Raw genomic sequence first — 18285 nt, 5'->3', positions numbered from 1 at the left:
TAAAAATGAGAGAGAGAGAGAGAGAGCGCGAGTGAGACAAGAAGGTCATATCTACAAAAAAAAAAAAATGCTGCTGTTTCGCAGTTCTTACCCAGACAAAAAACCCACAAATATTTTGTGTTGATTGCACCCAGTTGTCTTTATCTAAAGATATTTTAGATTTAGTCTGAGAGCTTTCTGTCCCTCCATTGAAAATGTATGTATGGTATACTGTCCATGTCCAGAAAGGTAATAAAAACATCATCAAAGTAGTCCATGTGACATCAGAGGGTCAGTTAGACCTTTTTGAAGCATCAAAATTACCTTCTGGTCCAAAAATAGCAAAAACTATGACTTTATTCAGCATTGTCTTCTCTTCCTGTTGTGAGCGCGAACAAAACACTAGTGAAATCCGGTTTGCGAACGAATCACTCAGTGTAGCCGGATCTTCTTGAACCAGTTCACCAAATCGAACTGAATCATTTGAAATGATTTGCGTCACCAATAAGCATTAATCCACAAATGACTTAAGCTTTTAACTTTTTAATGTGGCTGACACTTTTAATGAGTTCAAACAAACCAATATCCCGGAGTAATTCATGTACAAACAGTACACTGACTGAACTGATGTGAAGAGAGAACTGAAGATGAACACCGAGCCGAGCCAGATAATGAACGAAAGATTGACTCGTTCTCGATTCAAGAACTGTTTCTGTCAGTCCGATTCGAGAACCGAGAAGCTGATTGTAATAATAAAATCTCCATATTCATCCGGAAGAAGGAGGCGGGAACCGGCGTACAATCAAAATGAAACTTTAATAATCCCAAATAAACACAAAACAGCACACCAGCCCCACACGGACAACTGGTGCACATAAATAAAAAGCAAACACAACTAAAAGCCCAGGCCTGGTCCTCTCTCGTCCTTCATGGTCGTCGCTCCAGTTTTATATCCTTCCATCTCCCACGTGGGACTCGAGACAGGTGGTGGGTCGCAGGTGTAGCTCATCTCCAATCACTACACCTGGCCTCACTCCTCGTTCCCACGTCTCTCGGCCCCGCCCCACTCGCCACACTGATGATACTGCGCATGTGTGATTTAGTGTGAAGCAGACTGACACACAGCGAGTCTGAACCGAACTGATTCTTTTGTTGGTTTTTCTGAACTTATTCTGTGCTAATGTTATGAGCGTGTGTAAACCGAAGGCTTGAATCAAGGGCAGTCATCGCCAATGACGTCATTACGTCGAGTGCAAAAGAACTGGTGAACCATTCTGTGAATCAGTTTATTGAATCGAACTGTCCAAACAAACCGGTTCGCAGAAAAGAACTGAACTTCTCATCACTACTGGTGATCCGAAAAACCAATGCAACTGGTTCTTGACTAGAGAACGATTCAATCTTTCGTTCGTTATCTGGCTCAGCCCGGTGTTCATCTTCAGTTCTCTCTTCACAGCAGTTCAGTCAGTGTACTGTTTGAGTAAATGAATTACTCCCGGGATATTGGTTTGTTTGTTGGGAGTGTCAGCCACATTAAAAATCATTTAAGTAATTTAAGTCACATTAAGTCATTTGTGGATTGATGCTTGAATTTCAAACAATTCAGTTTGATTTGGTGAACTGGTTCAAGAAGACCCGGTTACATCGAGTGATTCGTTCACAAACCGGATTTCACTAAACTGCAGTGTTTTGAACGCACTCACAACAGTAGTTTTTGCTACTTTTGGACCAAAATTTTATTTTGATGCTTCAAAAAATTCTAACTGACCCTCTGATGTCATATGGACTACTTTAATTATGTTTTTATTACCTTTCTGGACATGGATAGTATACCGTACATACATTTTCAATGGAGGGACAGAAAGCTCTCAGGCTAAATCTAAAATATCTTTAAACTGTATTCTGAAGATTAACGGAGGTTTTACGGGTTTGGAACGACATGAGGGTGAGTCATTAATGACATAATTTTCCTTTTTGGGTGAACTATCCCTTTAAACATGCAATGTCCAATCTGCAGCAAAGTTCACGTTTGATAAAAGTCCTGGCCTGAAGACATCTAAATGCCAATATTAAGTTATAATCATAGCACCACCTACTGCCAACAGGAATTTACTTGTTTTACACTAACTTAAACATACAAACTTCACTTGTTTGGTTAGAGTCCTGGTCTGAACACATCTAAATGCCAATATGCAGTTATAATTTACAGTGCTACCTGTTGACAACAGAATTTTTTTAATTTATTTTTTTATAACTAAATCTGACCAAACTATCTTTTTTCATACAAGTCATGGCCTGAAGACATCTAAAGGCGAGTATTAAGATATATTCATAGTGCCACCTTGTTGTCAACAGGATATGACATTCTTTACATTTACTTTAAAATGCAATGTTCATTCTGCCCCAAACTTCACTGGTTTGATAAGAGTCCTGGCCTGAAGACACCTACATGCCAAAATTCAGTTGTAATCATAGTACCACCTGTTGGCAACGGGATATGTTATGTTTTACTCTAACTCCACCAAACTTGTCATGTTTGATGAAAGTTCTGGACTATAGACATCTACAGTACTTGCCAACATTCAGTTATGATCATAGGGCCATCAGCTGGCAGCAGGAAATTTGGGACATATAAATGACTTTGACATGATCCTCCGATATTTACCACTTTAGATGCATATTGAGCACCTTTCACTGTTTTCCTAAAACCAATGGGGGGCGGTGATCCAGGGTGCAAGGGCCCTTTTTTATTACTGCTTGCAGTTTAAATTGGTGTTGAAGTGTAAACATGTAGCTTGTGTTTTGCGTAGGTGAATAAAATTAGCAGTTTGAAATATTAAACTGAGGCAAGCAGGGCTCTTTTTCCAGTGTGTGTGTGTGTGTGTGTGTGTGTTTTAACACAGAGATGTGGGAGTACAGCTGGGCCCCAGTGTTTGCTGATCCAACAGTGGCGCTCAAATAAGAGCCAGATATTTTCCAATCTCTCCCTCGCTTTTCTTCAATTTACTTACTCTTTAACCTCTCTAATGAATATATGTTTATTGCTATAATAAACAGGGTATACCTGAATCATCCTGTAAGCCTTACAGAATAATTTACCTTACAGTATAAGGTAAATTATTATTATTAGATGATGATGTCAAACATCTGGAATGTAAAGTTTAATCGGAGTCAGGTTTAAACTAATGGTAATAGAATAACGCTTACTTGTGGCAGTGTGTGAGTGCACCGTGAACCTGTGAATATCCGGGTGGATTTCTAAAGACTATCTTTCACTGTCATGTGTGATTCAACATTATAACTACTTGCCAGAAGTAATAATGATATACAGCACACTGACCAAGCTCAGCCAAATACTCCCCCAAGTCCTGTTAAATCACCACATGCTCTCCCACTACAGCCATTAAAGTCAAATATCACCTATAACATCCAGTGAACCAAAACACACACACAAAGACAGAAGAAGAAGCAGGCTCTTAGTAGTTCAATGTAAGCATGTGTGTGTGTGCCCTGTGGTTGAAGTGGTGAATAATGCAACAACCCCTTTAAAGTTTTATACAGAAAAAAAAGTCTCAGAAACCAGATCTGGATTTATACAGCCGTCTCTCTCTGTTTTCATGCATGGCTACTGACACAAGGCAAAAACAGAAAAAAAACCCCACTGAGTTCATGAAAATGTATGAATTATAGAAAGAGGGGGCACACAAAATCTAAAAACTCTGGATTATCTCAGAAAACTGGATGAGCAAAAAGAATGAGGTAAACATAAACAACACTTACGACGAGGCATAAAATATGCAATCAGGTTTGTTTGCTATGTTCGTAAACTTTTCTCAGTCCAAACAGCATTAACTTCATTACTGATTGTAACTGGAATCACCACAAGAATATTTGGAATAATTATACTTGTATTAATTTTTGGAGAAACATTTATGTGCACAACAAAAAATGTGCAAAGCATTACAAACAGTTAAGACAAATGAAGTGAATAAGTGCAAATAGACCCCAAAATGAGAAGGATCAGTTTTCTACATAGCAGGAGTCTAATAAGGAAAATTATTTTGGCCAAACTAAACAAAAAAAGAGCAGAGTTGGCACATTAACGCTATTCTCACTTCAGCCACTTTGGAAACTATGACTTCCTTTTACTCATTTTTCTCTTCACAGCCAAAATACAACTTGATAGGGACTACATTACCCACAAGTCCAAGTGCTGGACCACATCAATCTGCTCTCCATGAGAACCAGATGCTATCCATCCCTGTTTGACAAATTGCTGTTGCTCCAGCTCAGGAATGTCTAGCTCTCCGTTTTTAGTCTTCTACATTCCTATACAAACTAAAACAGCTATTTTTCTCTTTACATATCCCTTATCACAATCTTCCTAGTACAAACATGCTCACATACTGTGCATGCTCCAAATCTCTTACTAGCAACTGGATTCAACAGACCTATTCAGAGCTGAAAATGAGGTAGACATAGAACAATAAACACATTAAAATAAATTAGGATTGAAATAAATGGAGCGCAGCGTCAGTGGAAAAAGTAGTGTCTGTAAAGAAGTAGTGATAAAAAAGGGAAAAAAATCAAATTTGGAATAATGGATACATTATTGAATATAGAAAATTCACTTTTACCATATGCAATAGATAGAAGTACAAATCAATTGAATAATAACATTTTTAAAATGGTTTAAAAAACAAAATTCTTCTCAGATTTTGTCCTCTGAGAAAAAGACTGGTTATTTAAAAACATCTCAGTGTCACAAACTGCACATGCTCAGACTTGCCAAAGTCTAGAATGAAAAGTTAATACAAACCCAAATTATTTCAGACCATAACAATTCAGCTATACAAGCCCCATTTACAGAAAAGTTTAATTTAAAAAAACATTTAATTAAAATGTACTATCCCCCCTCATGGCTTTAAAAATTTAAATGAGTTTGTTTTTTAATGGGAACAGATTTAGAGAAATTTAGTATTACATCACTTGCTCATCAACAGATCCTCTGCAGTGAATGGGTGCCGTCAGAATGAGTGTCCAAACAGCTGATAAAATGGATGGATTACTTTTTGATTATTGTGATGTTTTTATCAGCTGTTTGGACTCGCATTCTGACGGCACCCATTCACTGCAGAGGATCAATTGTTGAGAAAGTGATTTAATGCTAAATTTTTCCAAATCTGTTGACAAACTTAAGTGAGCAACTTCTGAGTGATAACAGTTTTTCTTGTGGGAAGCAATGGTGCTGCTAATTGATGGGTGACAACTAGAAGTCAGTGATGCAACTGTTCTCTCTTGTACCTTATGCAAACAAAAAGACACAGTGTTCTGTGTTCTACTGTCTACATGTAGTAGATGACAGAATGACTAGTCGGATCCAGTCAAGCAGAACAGAGTTGAACTATCCTTAAAAACTCTCTCTTTCTCTCACACACAGTGGGCATGTGAAAGGAAGCGTGCATCAGACTCACATTTTAACTGCAATGAAGTCAGAGACTTAGAGTGTATGTGTGTGTTTGGGTTTTTTGTGGTCTGTTATGCTTTCTTGATGATTCACCTCTTTTATTGAATGCTCAAACAATGCCAGGACTGTCTGGGTCCCTGCAAACACACACACATAAAGTCCCAATGAATTCTAAAGAGTGACTTGCTCGAAGGAAAATGTGTCCTTTTCCATGTCTTCTTGATTTCTGTATATTCAGAACACTTAGTACAGCCCTGTATTAGAAGGATTAGTAATTTTAGACCAGTGAACCTTTTGACCCCAACAGAAGAAGAATTCCCTAAACCCTCCTTTTTTATCTCACCTTCTCTTTCTCTCTTTCCATCAGATGAGTCGAGTCATCATCAGAAAAAGTGTCAGTGGTCACTAAGGAGGCGGCGTTCCCATTTCAACCCTATTGGGAATATCATAACGTCTGGATTCCTATTTAAAGAACCTACTTTAGAGATCACGCTCCTGCGATGTTAGACGCGGCCTATTCAACGCGAGCGATGCCAGAGGCTCTTAATCATCTACATGTGAGTCATCCTGCTCCTCAAAGACAAGACCTGAAAGCAAATGTTAAGTAGCTTTTAAATGTTTCACAAACATGTCAGAATGTTTTCTAGGCAGTGAGCAGAAGCATCTGAATTTGTCTCATGATCAGCAAACAGACTGCAACGACTGACATTTGGTACAAATGTTGCTCATAAAGCCAAGTCAGACACGCTGACAAGCAACTGACCTCCCTGAATTGTTCAACACTGCCAAAATTGGGGAAAAAATATTTGCACAAGTCTGCTGTAACAACCAGACAGGGTGAAGTTTTTTCTGTCTTGAAACAAGTATTTCTTCATTGTTGATATGAAGGCAAAAAGCAACTTCTAGAGGGAAAAGATGGAATAAACATTTATAATAATGCAATTATAAAATTAAATATCCAATTTCATCCAAAACTTACAGTGCATTTAAAGTACACATTTACATTTTATCAATGCTTGCTTTTCCTGGCAATCAAATCCATGACCTTGGCATTGCTAACTCTATGTTTGAGCTACAGAAAAGCTTGAGCTGAATGTTGTGCTTACAACATTCAGTGTGATATGACAAAAAAGGTTTTATTTGAAGCACTTGAAGAGGCAAATATCACTGTGAAGCCGACTTTCCACTATCACCATCATTCGCACATGATTGCTGCATTTTACCCCCAGTTGCAGTCACACAGAAAATTAAATTAGTTGTGAAGCAGTTGATTCCCTTTCCTCAGTGAATGAATTATGAATATACCCACACAAAACAAATGGCTAGCTATATGTCTGTAAGAAAGACAATTATAACATATTTATTATGATATAACAAATTTTTACATTTATACCGTTGTGGATTATTTATGGATTATTGTGATGTTTAAATCAGCTGTTTGAAAGAAAAACAAAGTCATTTTTAAGGCCAACACAAATAATTGCTTAACAATTATAACATTTGTATTTTGAAAATGATTAAAAAAAGTTTTGCACACAGTTTTTTTGATGTGAATACATCATACATTGTTTGTTTAATAAAGTCTGAATATTTTAATGCATCCAGACTTCAAATCAGATCTACAACATTTTTAAACTCCATTACCATTAAATTCCATTAACCTTCATTAAAATTGAATGAGGTCTAGTCTGCCATTTATCAGAGATAATGAGGAGTAAAGATATAGGGGCAGGTGGACATAAAATGAGCAAAAATGACTATAGATTTGCATTGAAGGAGGGACCTGAGATCTGTCTAGGGACCAGAATACCATAGATGCTCTTGACTTAAGCAACCATCCATTGCACCCTGAGCAACCACAAAGGAACGCACTAAAAACCACCCAGAACACATCAACAACCACATACCAACACTCTTGCATTGTGGCTGTTTTACATGAAAGCAGTGCCCACATTTTCTTGAGAAATTTAAATATATATATATATATATATATATATATATATATATATATATATATATATATATATATATATATATATATATATATATATATATATATATATATATATTGTTTACTTTATAAACTTCTATTGGTTTACATTCCAGTACTCATCTCTGATCTCTCTTTTGCTATCAGACCATTCGTCGTTTTTTCTTCTTTCTCATTCCTTGCTTCTCTCGCAGTCCGTTTTTCCCCCTCCGTCTCAGTCTTTTCTCGATCTCAGTTGGACAGTGATCCTTCTGTGTTGTGACCTGGATTCACAGTAACAGTAGAACCGAGCTAAGACAAAACCAGCCTGTGTGTGTGTGTGTGTGTGTGTGTGTTTAGACACGTCAACTGACTAGATTTATGTTTTCACTGGCTTCGGGAATTTGTAATTGTTTCTGTCAGGCATGTGCATATTGTACATCAGGAAGCAGGCAAATATTATTCAAATAACATACACATGTTATACCAATACTTGTCTGCAATGTTATTACTGCACTGCAATGTGTTTTTACACTATTGCACCCTGACCCAGTGTCTGGCCACGTTCATAAATCAGATCTCTTGGATACCTCAACTGTTTCTCCCAAACAGCTATGCAATGAAATTTATTTTAAATAATTGTATTTTAATTCATTCTATTAATTAAATGATATTTTCTCTATAGAAACAGATTACAAGACATCTCAGTGTCTCAAACTGTGATCAGATGTTCTCAGATGAAGTCTATAGTCAGATAAATATAAACACAAAAGACACAAAATTATTCACATTTAATTCTTTCAAGGCTGAACAATCTGAGCTGGTATCTACATTAAGTTTATATCTCTGGATTCGTTCTTTATGTCAACAATTGTCTCATTTGTGGCTGTTTTTATTTCTCCAGAGGAATTTTAATAGAAACATCTGTTAACATAAATAAAATAACCAAAATCTCCATTAAGTCTCCTGAGCTTTGAAAAGCCACTGAGTAACACTTACACAAGTCCTAGTTTGATAAGCCTTATACCTAGTTGCAAACACAGGCTTGTCAAGTCAAGTCAAGTCACCTTCTCTGGGGCTCATTTAGTTGTCCTGGTCTCCACTGATACTCAGGGCTGTAGAGGTCATCTCTAAGTGCTGATCCACCATCTAGACTGGATACGGACTGGATCTGGCGGCTACGGTGACCTTGGAATAACAAAAAAACAGACTAATATTAGCGTAGATGCCATTCTTCTTATGATGTAGCAAGTGCATCGTGTGTTATTGGAAGTGTTCCCAGTTTTGGTTGACCTAATTAATGCAGCCTAACAATCCTTCATTGGATCTGAGCAATAGAAATGTGCAAGTGTGTTATGTGTAAGTCAGGTTAAAGAGATGGGTTTTTAATCTAGATTTATACTGACAGAGTTTGTCTGCCTCCCGAACAGTGTTAGATTATTCCAGAATTTGTGCACAACTGCCCCCAGTTGATTTTGATATTCCAGGTCTTATCAAATTGCCAGAGTTTTGAGATCACAGCGGACGTGGAGGACTATAATACAATAAGAGCTTGCTCAAGTACTGAGGTGCTAAACCATTCAGGGCTTCATAAGTAATTAGTAGGATTTTAAAATCTATACAATGCAGGGAGCCGGTGCAATGTTGACAGAACCGGGCTACTGTGATCATACTTCCTGATTCTAGTAAGAACTATAGATGCTGTATTTTGGACCACTTGGAGTTTGTTTATTAGGCGTGCAGAACAACCAACTAATAAAGCATTACAATAATCTAACCTTGAGGAGTGAACGCATAAATCAACATTTCTGGATTTGATATTGAGTGTATAGGTCGCAATTTAGATATGTATTTGAGATGGAAAAATGCAGATTTACAAATGCTAGAAATGTGTCTTTCGAGGGAAAATGGAATGTTAAAAAAATCTAGTTTACTTTATAAATTTCTATTGGTTTACATTACAGGTGGCCTAATGGGAAGTTGTGGCCTAGTGGTTAGAGAGTTGGACTTGGACTTGTAACCAAAAGGTTGCGGGTTTGAGTCTTGTACTGGTAGAGGTAGGTTGGGGGAGTATATGTACAGCACTTGCTCCCACCTTCAATACCATGACTGAGGTGGCATTGATTGAGCAAGACACTGAACCCCCAACTGCTCCCTGGGTGCTGCAGAAAAAATGGCTGCCCACTGCTCCAGGTGTGTGTTCACGGTGTCTCTGTGTGTGTGCACTTTGAATGGGATAAATGCAGAGCACTGATTCTGAGTATGGGTCATCATACTTGGCCACATGTCACTTTCACTTACATTTTTCATCTCTGTCTCTCTTTTGCTCTCAGACCACCTGTCGTTTTTTCTACTTCTTTCCCATTCCTTGCTTCACTTGCATTCTGTTTTTTTTTTTTTTTTTTCTTTGTCTCAGTCTTTCTCTATCTCAGTTGGACAGTGATCCTTCTGTGTTGTGACCTGGATTCATAGTAACAGTAGAACGGAGCTAAAACAAAACCAGCCTCTGTGTGTGCATGTGTGTATGTGTGTGTGTGTGTGTTTAGACACGTCAACTGACTAGATTTATGTTTTCACTGGCTTCGGGAATTTGTAATTGTTCTTATCAGGCATGTGCATTTTGCACATCAGGAAGCAGGCAAATATTATTAAGATAACATACACATGTTATACCAATATTTATCTGCAATGTTATTACTGCACTGCAATGTGTTTTCATTCTATTGCACGCTGACCCAGTGTCTGACAACAGAAGAGATCACAAATCAGATCTATTGGATATCTCAACTGTTTCTCCAAGACAGCTATGCAATTAAATGTATTTTAATTTTTTTTTTTTATAATTAAATGATATTTTCTCTATAGAAATGAATATGAAGATGAATATAAAAACAAAAGACACAAAACCTTTCTCATTCCATTCTTCCAAGGCCAAACAATCTGAGCTGGTATCTACATTAAATTTATATCTTTGTATTCGTTCTGTATGTCAGCAATTGTCTCATTTGACTGCTATCAAATATCACACCTAAGTTCCTAACTGATGACGAAGAATTTGCAAAGCAGCCATCAAGTGTTAGTCAGTGTTCTAGGTTATTACATGCAGAGGTTTTAAGTCCGATAATTAAAACCTCTGTTATTCAGAATTTAGCAGTAAAAAATTCCTTGGAAATATAGAGCTGAGTGTTATCAGCATAACAGTGAAAGTTAACACCATGTTTCCTGATGATAACTCCCAAGGTTATTATGTAAAGCGTGAAAAGTAATGACCCGAGTATTGAGCCTTGAGGTACTCCATACTTCACCTATGATATCATACCTCATTATTCACTGCTACGAATTGACGCCAATCAGATAAGTACGATTTGAACCATGCTAATGCACTTCCATTAATGCAAACAAAGTTTTCTAGTCTATTCAAAAGAATGTTGGGGTCGATAGTGTCAAACGCTGCACTAAGATCCAATAGCACTTATACAGAGATACAACCACGATCATATGATAAGAGCAGGCCATTTTTAACTCTAATGAGAGCAGTCTCAGTACTATGATATAATCTAAATCTTCACTGGAAATCCTCACAGATACCATTTATATATTTGTGAACATACTACCTTTTCTAGATTCTTGGACAGAAAATGAAATTTTGAGATTGTTCTGTAATTAACTAGAACTTCGGGGTCAAGTTGTGTTTTTTTAGTGAGAGGCTTAATAACAGACAGTTTGGAAGCACCTCTTTTAGGAGCTTAGGTGGAATAGGATCTAGCATACATGTTGTTGATTTAGATGATTTAACAAGTTTATACAATTCTTCCTCTCATATAGTAGAGAATGAGTAGAATTGTTCCTCAGGGGATCTATAGTGCACTGTCTGATGCAATACTGTGACTGCATGGTTTTATCTCTAATAAAACTGTACTGTGGGCTAAGTTTCACAACTGTAATCAGGAGATTTAGGACCCTGGTTACTAAAATTTTCCAAAGAGAACTGAATAAAGGAAAGGTGTGGAGGTTCTGTGGTTCCATCAGCCAAACAGAGCATTAAGAAGGGAGACAACAGGAAAAATGTTTAAACTAGTCCCATATTTCTTGTGGCAAGAAGTGAAGCCGAGCACATAAAGTGTGTGAGGTATTGATCAAACTGCTGTGAATAAACATGAAAGTCCGTTTACTATTTTCAAATCAGTTTCTGAGTGAAGATTAGTATTTCTGAGTTCCTGTTTACACGTAGAATGCAATCGTTTATATAATTTGCAGTTATCAGACACCAGGCACAGAGACATTTTCTCATACTCTGACAGTCTTTTCATAGGTATGTGTGTGTGTATTCTCACATTTGTTTCTTCTAAAGTGTGCAATATGTGCTTTGGAGCTTCTGTGAAACATTTGTTGTGTGGAGGCGATAAGTGACAGTGAAGAGAGAGTGTTTCTTAACCAAAGACCTTCCAGCACAGACTGAATTATGGTTAGGATTTGTACATAACCACAGTGCGCCATCTGCTGGTGTTCAGTGTAAATAAAACAAATCGCTCTGATTTATGCTATTATATTATAATATAAAGCTTTCGGTGTGAAACTGTAATGACTAATATGAATCAAAGTCTTTCATCTAGTTATAATTATTATTATTATTATTATTATTATTATTATTGTGTCAATAGATCATCATTTAAATTATGTTTTGGGTTGCTTTTTTCACCTAATACATTTTTTCCACACATTTCCTCACTTTCCGTAATGTTTTTGGAAGTGTTTTTGTTAGTCTGTTTACATTTTTAATTGTTATTGGTAATTGTTAAATGTTGGTAGATTTATTATTACTCTAACAAAATAATAAAACTCCAGACAGATTTTCTTTTAAAGATGAAACCCAGTATAAATTAAATTGAGTAATATTTTAAAAAAAATATTTATTAACTTTATTATATTGGCAGAGAGAAGCACAATAATAAAGTTTGGTTAGTTACATTACTTTAATAAAAATAAAACGTAAAAAAAATAATAATAAAGTGCAATAATAATAAAATATGGTTAAAGTATGATGCTAAATTGTCTTATATATACCTGAAATTACTTAAATAACTCAAAACTATAGATACTTTTCCCCTACTGTTTTAGACTTTATCTACCAGGCTTGGTTGTTCTGACTTTCCATACCTGATAATCAAATATCCCAAAACCCTTCAGACATCCATTTACATTTTCTGACTACATGATTGTGCCGTAAAGCTCATAAATTACTGCTACTGACAACAAACCTCCAGGTTGTGTAAGTTCTTTGGTGCCTTGCATGCTCTGCACGTCTGAATTCTCCTCACAGTGCTCAAAGATGTGGAGGCCCTGCTTTGCCTTAGGACAACTGAGAGACTGCACAACTATCACAAAGAATGAGAACGATTGTTGATGCTCGAGGAGGCAACACACAGGGTGTGAACTTTAAACAAGATCTTTTTATACAATTTCAGTTTGATTGTGTATATATCGTTCAGTTACAATGATGTATTTTGTATGACCGACACATTCAAGGAAGACACCAGGTTGGACAATCTTTCAAGTTTTGTTCTACAGAAGAAAGTAAGTCATAGAGGTTTGAAATAACATGAGGGTGAGTAAACAATGACAGAGTAAAACATAAATATATCATTGGTATATTTTCAGAAAAGGGGTTGGAAATGGACAGCATTGTTTGCTCTGTGGCTATAGCTGCAACATTTAGCCAGTTTTTAGCTGTTATCTATTATCTAATTAACAGTGATGACCTTCAGATTTCTTATCCTTGCAATGAACTGAGGCCATCAGATGTGTGACGCAACCATTCTGTATTCAAATGGCAACTCACAGAAAATGATGAGCCTGCCTTGGCATAAACCACCATAAAATATCTGTACTTGTTGATATTTTTATGCTTATGTTTGTGTGGCGTTCTCATTTAGATAAGCTGGCCCTATTACGACACTAAAGTTTGCCACAGGCAGCTATTTTTATTTGGAAATTTTACAATTAGCTTCACATAATTAGCAAAAATATAATTTATTGGCATTTTATTTCCAAGTAAAGTGGAATGCTGATAGTATGTACTTACCAGTGTGGTCTTGCACAAATCTTTAATATGTAAACTGTTTCTTCCAGACTTCAACCAGATTAAAGTGAGACTTGGAGCTTCTCATATTTTATTTGTGAGGAAAAGACCCCAGTAAAGTCACATTTAGTTTCAGAAGAGATCTCAACAATGTCTCACACTGTGCTCAAGTCTGTCTCTGTAGTCAAATATAAACTCATACATTTCTCGTCAAACCTTTCTAACAAAACCAAATGATCTGAGCTGTGCAAGCAATGCAATTAAGAAGAAAATCTGAAAGAAATCTGATACATAAATGAAAGTATTTTAATTATGAGAAAGCAATAACAATCAATTTCTTGCTCAGTATTTTAGTCTTGTTTTTCAATACAAATAGTGCAAAAAAAAAAAAACTTTTTATCAGATTTTTTATTGTTTTAAGTATAAACTCACTCAAACTTGCAGAAAACAAGACGTTGTATCTTATGTCACTGTATGTGAATGTCTACATATTTTTACTTGTTGAACAAGAAAGTCACCATTTTTGCAGTGAACAATTACATGTGATCACAAGACCATCCAACTGTCATCTGCAATGTGAAAAGTGTGACCCTTTCCTGTAAATGAGAGACATTATGTAAGCATCAACACAAGCAGTCATGCAGAAACACTCACGCTCAACACTCACCAACAAAAACAGGACCAAATCTCTTATCACCTCTTAGCTGAAAGAAAGGTTTAGATTAAGAGAATTTTATCAGTTAAGGCAGCTTCAGAAAGATTCGGAAGACAAATTACTGTACTGTTCCTTTCATCACACACACACACACATACACACAGAGAGTGACTCTAGGTGTTCTCCTCCTCTCTCAAGCACTCCTAATTGGCCACATGCTGAGTAATGTGACCAATGAGTTTCAGGGCCGGCTCTCTTCATTGGATGTGTGTGTTTGTTGGAGTTCATCAGTGCGTCTGACTCTTTTGGTGTCTCCTACAGAAGGATCTGGATTGGATTGGAGAATCTACGGTTCCTCACGTTCTAGATCTCACTTGAAAGTTTAACTCTTCATCAAAAACCACTGAGGAATCCCTAATAAACCCCAAAGAGAGAAAATTGGTGAGTAACATTCTGTGTGTGTCAGTTTTATGCTCTGTTTGAGAAATGATTAGATAAGATTTATACCTGGAAGGGAGGAATAGAAGATCTTTTTCCTTGGGTGACCATGACTAATCACAGTCTCAGCAGACAAACTCTGTATTGAAAACAAATCAGCATCTCCATCTTCACAGGGCAGTGTTTGTGTTTGTGAATAACTGTTTATTTATAAAGGATGCATTTCATAACGTCTATCTTTCTCTTAATTGAAAAGTTCACCCAAAATATAAAATGGCCTCATTTACTATCCTTAACATCAGTCAAATGACTTTTCTTCTTCAATAGAATACAAAAGGTGATATAAAAAAAATGGGTCTGACAAGATCCAAAATAACAAAAATAGCACGATAAAATTACATTTTTACATTTAATAAAGACTGAAATGTAGGTCTTCCCATCTGCCAAATATATGGCATTCATGTCATTTGTCACAAGCATCATTGTTCTTTAAAAAAAAAAAAAAAACTGACATTTTTCTAAAGCTATCATAACAAAGCTATCATACGACAATGCATATATTATTCATAATATTAAGTTAATAGTATATAGTAGTATTGACTACTTTTATAGTAATTTTATGGTGCTTTTTTTCACTTTGGAGCAGATAGAGACCCTTTTTTCACAAAAAAAAGTAGCAAGGACACTTACAAATATATATATATACAAATATATATATATATATATTTGTATATATATATATATATATATATATATATATATATATATTTTTTTTTTTTTTTTTTTTTTTTTTTTTTTTTTTTTGCAAGGTATATTTTAGAATTACTGTCTTTCAAATATCCATATCTCCCTGTATTCTCTTCTCCCTCTTTCTCTCATCACACACACCTGAAATAATAATTTACCCATGAGCACACCAGACTCATTTGCACTCTGACACATTGAACTGTGTGCAGTGGAGAGTCGCTCAGTTTTAATCAGACCAAATCTCTGGTTAAACTCGTAACTAAAGTCACCGAAACAAGACACATTTTTTCCATTCTAATTCAGCGTGAAGTACACATAAGTAACCCATGCACAACATGTGCTAAAGTTCAGATACAGTGCTTACAGTAACTGAAACACCATCTCAAACTCTCTCCCTCCCTCCCTCTCCCCCTCCCTCTCATAAAACACACACACACAAAGGTCCAGGTTAATCTTATATCCAGGAAAAAGCTACTCATTGTTTTGCTTTTGTTTCTAATGTGTCAAAGTAAGTATTCACAAGGTGAGGTGTCATTGAGGCAACTTAATAATTGCAAGATGTCAATCAAAAATATGACTGATCAAAGGAAAAAAATAAATAAAGAACGAACTGCTTGAAAAAAAAAAGAATCCTGAAATGCAAAGAAAATGATGTTATCAAATCTTTTCAAGCAATTAGATTTTTTTTTTACCTAGACATTACAGCAAACAAAAAAATATCTTGACCATGACTTTACATGAAAATATATGAGTAGGTGTAGTGCAAAATAAATCTATTTCTTATTCAGTATCTTTGTCGTGTTTTCCAGTAAAAATGTCTAAACACTCATAAATCATTAAGGCACATTTATTTGAGAAGTGAAATGGCTTAAGATACTTCGTTTAATAAGTCTAAAAAATGTATAAAAATTAAGCAAATTTTGGCCTGAAACAAAAAATTAATATCTGCCAGTGGTGTCAGGTTATTTTTCGAACCACATTGCCAGATCTTTTATTGTTTTAGGAATAAACTCTCTTAATGTTGATACATTTTCCAAGACTGTTTATTGTATATAATTTTGCTTCTCAAGTAAATATGTCTGAACAAAATACATTTTTGCAGTGTATAGAAGAAAAAAGCATGCATATAAAAGCATTTTTTCATTCAAACTTAGTTCCATCTGTAAATATGACCAGTGTCACGCCGTCAGCTGAAAGCCCATCATTCATAAGTTAATAAAATCTCGTATGAAGACAAGCAACATGGTTATGTGGCAATGACTCTGTCGGCAAAGAATCTATGTAAATGAATGACATTCATACATGAGGAGCCATAGTGTAGCATCAGATGTCCACAGAATGTGGTACGCTAAAGGTAGCACTGACATTATCAGCCTGGTATTAATCCATGGAACAGGACTCATAAAGAGAGATGTGTTTTTATCGCCCTGAAGCCAGATCTGATCACATGAATAACATGCGCCGCAAACACGCACACGCTACTGTCTACTGTGATTTATCATGGGATGATTTCCCCATGAAGTTTAGATTAAGATATACAGAAAATCTTCACGGCCTTGTCTAATCGACTGCATACTTCATGGACAGGGAGGAGGGGTTATCTTGGGCCAAGGATCTGGAACAGCCAAAAAATAATTATTAGCATTCTGTCAATCTAATATTATTTGTAAGCAGTGTTTCCTCATTTCTGGTAGACATGAACTAACATCATCAAATATATTTATTGAGGCAGTTTATCTGTTTGTTTGTTTTTGTGTGTGTTATATTTGTCTTTTCAATTGAATAAAATCTCAAAACCATAAATAAAATAATAATAAAAAAGAAAAAAAAAATGATGCCAGAATGGTGTAATTATGTAAGGAATGAAAAGTTAAAGTCTTGAAATCTTAAAAACTTAAATAAATGTTTAAAGTATTAAAATTATGTATATTATAAAATTATATATACATATGTGTGTGTGTGTGTGTGTGTGTGCTTTAAACTTATAAAAGTCTTTCTAATTAATGCTGTTCTTTTGCACAATCCATCAATTAAATAATCACAAGAAATGTTTCTGGGGCACCAAATTAGCATATTAAAATGATTTCTGGAGGATCATGTGACATTGAAGGCTTTAAATTAGAAATGTGCTATATTGCCATCACAGGAATGAATTACTTTTTTAAATACATTAAAATAGAAAACAGTTTCAAAAATAGTTTCTCAATAATATGTGAAAATGTTACCTTTTTTTTTTTTTTTTTTTACTGTATTTTGACCAAGTATCATTTTATTTAATCATTTATTTTATCATTATTCTTTTCCCTAGCTTTTTTCTTTTTATTTCCAGTAAATAAATTAATATTTCAAAATTCCACATTGAAACTGTCATGTCTTAAGATCACCAGAAACACCTACACCACCAATTTGTTTTAGGATTTCCTAACCCCGAAATCCCATTTTTACCCCTGGAGGGAATCAAGGTCAGGTCACAATATGCTAGAATTTGTAAAGATTCAAAGAAACTTCACTCATCTTCAGCCAGCAATTTTCCCCCATTAGGAAAACATCCAGAAGTGGAACATTCCCTCTCCTCACCGGGAGAGAAGCCGGAGGGCAAGTTAACATTTGTTAGATGAAAATGTGACACTCTTATTTAGTTTAACCTGAAGCCTTGGCATCCAAACAGCCTCACGCTCAGCCACTCTTATTTAGTGCGCCTGCATAATATTTACAGACACATTTAACTTGTTTTACAAGTGACTGGTACACTAGTCTTTATCACTATTCATCTAATATCATTAAGCAGCGTGACACGTGGAAAAAACATTGTGCTAAAGGAGTTCTTTTTATTATTATTTCTGTGCTTTGCTTTTTAGTGTCAAACTAATTACTCGAAGTCGTCTGGTAGAGAGAGAGACAGCGAAAAAAAAAAAGAGCGGATTAAACACACATTCCTGCTGTCCTTTCCA

At 35.7% G+C, this 18285-nt stretch overlaps 1 protein-coding gene across 2 annotated transcripts in view; it reads left to right on the top strand.

Moving 5' to 3' along the window:
• LOC113114759 (inward rectifier potassium channel 13-like) overlaps positions 1-18285 on the top strand; it is a 27355-nt gene that overhangs the window by 2439 nt on the left and 6631 nt on the right. Inside the window, exons 2-3 of one of the 2 annotated variants that reach the window (XM_026281728.1) lie at positions 5814-6003; positions 14471-14590. The gene's annotated coding sequence lies outside the window, so the exon portion shown is untranslated. Of the gene's footprint in view, positions 1-5813; positions 6004-14168; positions 14591-18285 lie in introns of those variants that run through there. The other variant, XM_026281727.1, reaches the window with a different exon arrangement.

The sequence above is a fragment of the Carassius auratus genome, chromosome 15, assembly GCF_003368295.1.
Source record: "Carassius auratus strain Wakin chromosome 15, ASM336829v1, whole genome shotgun sequence".
Taxonomy (NCBI): Eukaryota; Metazoa; Chordata; class Actinopteri; order Cypriniformes; family Cyprinidae; genus Carassius; species Carassius auratus.
Note: the sequence above shows the minus strand (reverse complement) of the source record. Positions and strands in the feature narration are given on the sequence as shown.